Raw genomic sequence first — 6479 nt, 5'->3', positions numbered from 1 at the left:
TATACCATGTTTTTGCATAAATCTCACATACTATACACACTCAACTGACATTGATTGAATGTACTACACACACACAATTACTCACTTCACACTTACAGAAGCACATTTTCAACCAACTATTTCTACCCACATTTCTCACCTTAGCATACCACATATACACATCATGCACAGACAGACTTCATTTACTACACACTTGTCCTATACATCCATATTGCATAAACCTATTACAACATATATGCACAGCATAACCACTAGTGTATTTTTATGTATGCATGTGTTTGTGTCAGTGTGTACATACATTTTTTCTTGTTTGGCTGTCTGTCAATTGGTTTACATTGACTGTTCTTGTTTGGTGATCATCTCTGGCAGGCTCACATGTGGGCTATAAGTCCTGCTCTTGTTCTGCAGCAGCAGTGATGACATCTGCTGCAGGTGAAGTTACTTGACCCAACAGAGAAATGATGCCTCTTATGTGCTTTTTTGTAAAGAGCTTCAGCTATTGGTGTCAGTCATTGCACTACAGGGCCTGCTCTCACTAGGTGTCTGGGGAAATGACAAAGTTCTTCATATGTCTCTTTAACACATTCCTCTATTGCAGCCTCTGGCCAACACAGCTCTGCTTGCCTCAATGCAGTTCAGCATAGAAAACTGCCTTTATTTACATTCTGAATTATATTAAAAAAAGTATATTAAAAGGGTGACTGTTGCATGCACAGATACATGAACTTAGATGCTACAACATTACACATTCAATCATGCATTTCACCCCTGCCTCCAACCACAGTCTCTCCTTCACTCATCCACACAATAGCCCACTCTTTCCCCTCCCAATCTTCACTTACTCTCACAGTAACCTTCTTCTCCCCCTCTTTCTTTCTTCACTTACTGCCACAATGACCCAAGTTCTGTTTCCACTTTGAATCTTGCTGTCTCACTTTAGAGCTTACTTTTTACACCAAACTTACAATATAGAACTGTTATAAATTCAGTATCATTTCTATTTCTCTCCTATGTCTTTACCTGAAATGTTAAATCTCTTCTATTCCTTTCAGTGACATATTTATTTTTGTCCTCTTTTCTTTTACTTGTTTTAGTCAGACGATAGCCATGCTGGGGAACACTGCCTTCAAGAATTTCAGTTGTACAAATCAGTACTTATTTATTTATTTATTTTTTTTATAGCCTTGTACTTATCTATCAGTCTCTTTTGACAAACCACTAAGTTACAAGGATGTAAACACATCAATACCAGTTGTCAAGCAGTGGTGGGGGACAGGGACACAAAGGTACATATACATACATAGATATATATTACATGGAAAAATGCAAGCACGAAAAGTAATATTCTTAAGATTATAAACCTGGAAAAGTACAAGACAAGTTATTACACCTGTAAAAGTATATGAGCGTGCACACACTCACATGCTCATACCGGACAATTTCAAAACAACGCTGAATCATATATTAAAAATAAATGGAAGTGGAGAGACGGGTTACTGAAGAGATTGCAAGAAGTGCAATGAAATGATTTAACAAAAAAAAAAAAAAAGACTAAATACTGTTTATGAATAAACAAAGGACCGAACCAGTGCGTGTGTTTATTACCGGCATAATGCCTCTCCCAAGGTTTAAAATAATAAGAAACTTTACTTAAAATATTGCAGCAAGGAATGCCAATTCTTCTAAATTATTACTCTTTACAGTTCTCATCTATTAAATTTATTGTACAAAACTGTTCAGCTAATTTGTAAGTTTGTCTAATTAGTCACTTTTCTCTGTATTTAAGATAATAAATTAGCCAAATTCTACTTAAACAAGTGTAGTGTTATTTGTAAACTATAATAAAATATTTTTTAATATTCAAATTTTAATTTTAGCTTCAATATTTTAAGTAAAAAGTTTCTTATTCTTTACTTGACTTGAAGTAATAGCTTGTCCTGTACTTTTACAGGTGTAATAATTTGTCCTGTACTTTTCCAGGTTTATAATCTTAAGAATATGACTTTTCATGCTTGCATTTTTCCATGTAATCCATTTTATAAGATAATTAATAATGTGTCAATTAATAATTTAGATTTTTACCTTATAAAATACTGGGTCCAAATACATTGGCTGCTATTTTTAGCGTGTTGAGCAACCAGGTAGAGGTTCTTCCATTGGTTTGATTACGTGATGAGATGTTTTTACACATATATGTATAATATGTATATATATCATTGGCAGAAGTTAGGGAGTAAGTCAAAAGCTGAGAGTGTTATGTATTGGAACTTATCAAACACAAATTTGTCCATTGTCACTCTGTAACTTATGATGAAATAACTTCTAAAATACAAAATTTTGTCAAAAACGTTAAGAGTAAACCCTGTTGTATGTGACACATTGTACCAGTATCGGAAGTTTCAAAGTGTTTAGTTAAAAAAAATTAATCAAATAATTTGTATGTCAAATTGAATAGATCCGAAATAGATAAAAAGCAAAGTTGACCTCAGTGGAATTTGGCAAAATATCACTAAGCATTTTGTCTGGCACGCTAACATTTCTGCCAGCTCAACACCTTAGAAAGTAAGTATTGATTTTAGCAATATATTCTTTATTCTTATAGCTGAAGCGTTACTTCCTTACTTCATGGCATTTCACCCAATAACTTTTCTTCTACTAATTTTTGTTCAATGTGACTAACGACTCTGAATTCCTCATACATTTTTCTATCATTTAAGCCTAAGAAAAGTATACTTTTATTTTAAAATTAATAACTTTATGTTGTGGAGGTGCAATGGCCCAGTGGTTAGGGCAGTGGACTCGCGGTCATAAGATCGCGGTTTCGATTCCCAGACTGGCATTGTGAGCGAAAACACCTAAAGTTCCACGATGCTCCGGCAGGGGATGGTGGCGAACCCTGCTGTACTCTTCCACCATAACTTTCTCTCACTCTTACTTCCTGTTTCTGTTGCGCCTGTAATTCAAAGGGTCAGCCTTGTCACACTGTGTCACACTGAATATCCTTGAGAACTACGTTAAGGGTACACATGCCTGTGGAGTGCTCAGCCACTTGCACGTTAATTTCACGAGCAGGCTGTTCCGTTGATTGGATCAACTGGAACCCTCGACGTCGTGCCAACAATAAGTTTATGTTAGCTGAAGATGAATATCTGCCTTATGGTCGCAGATATTCTGATGTAACTTTTTCTCTACTGAACCAAATCTCAAACTATTTATGCCAAAGTGTAGCTGAGGAGATGTCCTCTTTAAAACTATTAACAATTTGCAGTTTAGTTGAGAACTGAATTAGTGGTGAAGCTTGGAAGCTGCTGCGATTGACAAAATGGTGGACTTAAGAATATATTCAACCACAGTAGTGGTTGAATGATGATGGGCTTCTTTCAATTTCCATCTAACATCCACTCATAAGGCTTTGATTGGCACAAGGCTATAATAGAAGACATTTGCCCAAGGTGCCATACAATGAGACTGAACCATATAGCTGGAATGCAAACTTCTTACTGGTACATATTCTTTGTTACTGTTTCATTTCATATTTCTATGCTTTTTTAATATTTTTTTTTTTTATTAATGTTTAATGTCATACTTATGTCTTTGCTTTCTTCTTCCTCCTTATTTATCTTTTTATTTTTATTTGTATCCTTTTTTTTGTATTATATCCTTATGCCTATGCTGAACAAATGAGTGCTACTTTGTCCTAGCTGCTCCACCAATTATTCAGACAGTTGGTCATCGAATATGTAAGGCGAAGCATTCTGTAGACATATGTAAATTTAACATAAATCTCAGGTCTCAGGCATGACACAGAGACTAGGCAGTACTTTATGAATTGTAGTTACAATCTATTTAATGGGCTTCAACACAGTTTCCATTCAGAATATAAGGATTGATCAAACTATAGATGACATTTGAACAGGATATCGAACAATGGGATTGAACCTGGGACCTTGTTGTTGCAAATTTCTTAACTGCTTAGCTGTACTATCACTACAACATTAACCATCACCATACACATCATCATCATCATTGTGTAATTAATGTCCACTTTGCCATGCTTGTATTGGTCAGATGAAATTTTTGTTGAAGCAGATTTTCCATGAATGAATGCTCTTCCTGTCTACAACCCTTACCTGTTTCCAAGTAAGTTAATATTTCCCCATGACCAGATATGTCTTAGAAAATTGGAAACAAAAGCCACAGGTTGTGTGATGACACCTACATAACTCTAACATGTTGTTAGAAAAGAAGAAAGCAACATACACATGTGACAGGATTCTTTCAGTTTCTATCTGCTAAATTCATTTACAAGGCATTAGTCAGTTCATGGCTATAGCAGACAACACTTGCCCAAGATGCCATGCAGTGAGACTGAACCTGAGACCATGTGATAGGAAAGCAAACTTCTAATCACACAGCTACACCTGTGCTTAAATATTAAATTAAATATAGTCTTAAATTAAAAGTGTGTGCAACCATACATAATGAAGTGAGCTAAAAAGAATTTGTAGTTACAGGAGTTTCACACAATGAAAAGGAAAGTCATTACTGTTAATGATGAATCTTGCCCAGAAGGAAGACAGTTGAAATTGATAGAAAAACGAAATGGGAGACATGCAGTGGTAAGTAGATATAGTGATATGTTTCAGTCTTATAAGATCTCAACTGTAAAAAAATTTGAGTGGAAAAATATCAACAGTTCAGCAATTTAATAATGACATGATATATAAATGGTCTGAGTGAGAGAACATTTTGTTTCTTACTACTGTGAAGCTAACTAGCTTGAACACATGATCCTTCAGTTTGTTCTGTTTTTGGTTTTAGAATGAAGTTAAAAATATATCATCATACATAGAATTATTATAGACTATAACCTATATATAAAAAAAAAATGATAAAATTCAAAGTAAAAGTTAACAGTAAAGTAGCATGTAAACATTGAATTAAAAGAACCCCTTTCATCATCATCATTTAACCTGTTTTCCATGCTGATATGGGTTAGAGGTTTTGAATGAAGCTGGTCAGCCAGAGAGCTGCACCAGGCTCCAGTTTGTTTTAGCTTGGTTTCTGTAGCTGGATCCCCTTTCTAATGTCAACCACTCCACAGTGTAGTGGGTGTCTTTTACATGTCACCAGTACTAGCCATGACCACAATTTCAATGATTTCACTTAGCTTGATGAGTCTTCTCAAGCAAATCAAGTTGTGGTCATTTGTCATCACCTCCATGAGACTCAACAACTAAAGATCATATTTCATCACCTCATCTCATGTCTTCATAGGTCTATCTCTTCCACAGATTCCCTCTGTGATTAGAGATCAGCACTTCTTTATGCACCTTACAAAAAATTCAAAGGTTGCTGGCAAGACTCAAACTCACATCTGTGAACATGATAGGTGTTCTACCATTACACCAAAGCAATCCTTTGAATTTCCCTATCAATTTTAGAAACTTTGAGAGATGTGAAATAATTCATCATTAACAATGGAACTCGAAGTGCAATATTTGCATGCTATTATAAATAATAGTGTGCAAATATTGAAAAAAAAGAATCCCTTTTGAATAGAGAAATAATAATATATTATTATATTTCGTGTGCAAGATTCTTGATGTGGATACATGTGTTGAAAGAAATACAATTAAACTTTGGGAGAGGCATTATGCTGGTAATAAACACACGCACTGGTTCAGTCCTTTATTAATTTATAAACAGTATTTAGTTTTTTTGTTAAATCATTTCATTGCACTCTTGCAATCTCTTCAAGAGTGCAATGAAATGATTTAACAAAAAAAATTAAATACTGTTTATAAATTAATAAAGGACTGAACCAGTGCGTGTGTTTATTACCGGCATAATGCCTCTCCCAAGGTTTAATTGTAATATATTATTATATACTCTCTATATAGAAGTATTACATGTTCTGTGCAAGGAGCTAGTTTTTATACAGAAACTAGAATTCTCTTTTACTCGTTTCAGTCATTAGATTGCAGCCATGCTGGGGCACTGCTTTGAATTTTTTTAGTTGAATGAATCGGCCCTAGGGCTTATTTTTTAAGCCTGGTACTTATTCTATTGGTCTCTTTTGCTGAACTGTTTAGTAACATGGATGCAAGTGGTGGTGGTGGTGGGACAAACACAGACACAGATATAGATATATACATATCTGGTTTCTTTCAGTTTCCATTTACCAAATCCACTCATAAGGCTTTGGTTGGCCTGAGACTATAGTAGAAAACATTTGCCCAAGGTGTCATGCAGTGGGACTGAACCTAGAACTTTGTGATTGAGAAGCAAGCTTCTTACTACACAGCCACACCTGTGTCTTAAACATTTTTTCCTTCTATGTGTTCTTAGAAAATTGTTAAAGAAATACTGACACAAAACACAACTGGTAACATATTTTTATTAGGATACTGGAATTGAAACAAAGTTTTAAATTAATATTACTATACACATATCATTCACATTTTAGATTTCACTTT

This window comes from Octopus bimaculoides, chromosome 16, assembly GCF_001194135.2.
Source record: "Octopus bimaculoides isolate UCB-OBI-ISO-001 chromosome 16, ASM119413v2, whole genome shotgun sequence".
Classification (NCBI taxonomy): domain Eukaryota; kingdom Metazoa; phylum Mollusca; class Cephalopoda; order Octopoda; family Octopodidae; genus Octopus; species Octopus bimaculoides.
The sequence above is the reverse complement of the archived record's forward strand: the minus strand, read 5'-3'. Positions refer to the sequence as shown.